Source organism: Clupea harengus, chromosome 13 (genome assembly GCF_900700415.2).
Source record: "Clupea harengus chromosome 13, Ch_v2.0.2, whole genome shotgun sequence".
Lineage (NCBI taxonomy): Eukaryota > Metazoa > Chordata > Actinopteri > Clupeiformes > Clupeidae > Clupea > Clupea harengus.
The window spans coordinates 29,215,190-29,215,575 of record NC_045164.1 but is presented as its reverse complement, the minus strand read 5'-3'; positions in this window follow the sequence as shown (position 1 = coordinate 29,215,575).

The window sequence follows — 386 nt, the reverse complement described above, 5'->3', positions numbered from 1 at the left end:
TTAAAAACGATTCACTGATGTTACAAAAGTATGGTTTTCTTGTTTAATATAATAAACAATGACTAAACAGACAATATTGTATTAAGAAAAAGTAAAACACACCCCAATATGCTGATAAAAGGATTATGCCTTCATTAAAGTTGGTTGAACTTGTTCAGAACTGTAAAGAAAGGGTTAAAATATGTTTAGCAGTCATTATTCTGGTCATTCACTGTGAAAAAACACTTGACACACAGATCACACAGGTGAAAAGGGATTATCTCCAATGCCAGGGTATTGCCATGTGACACGTATCACTCTTTGCTGAAAAAACTAAAGATTGTGTCTCAATGAAAGGGGGGTGGAATATGTTCAGGACACTCCAAACATTAAATAAAATGTGTGAA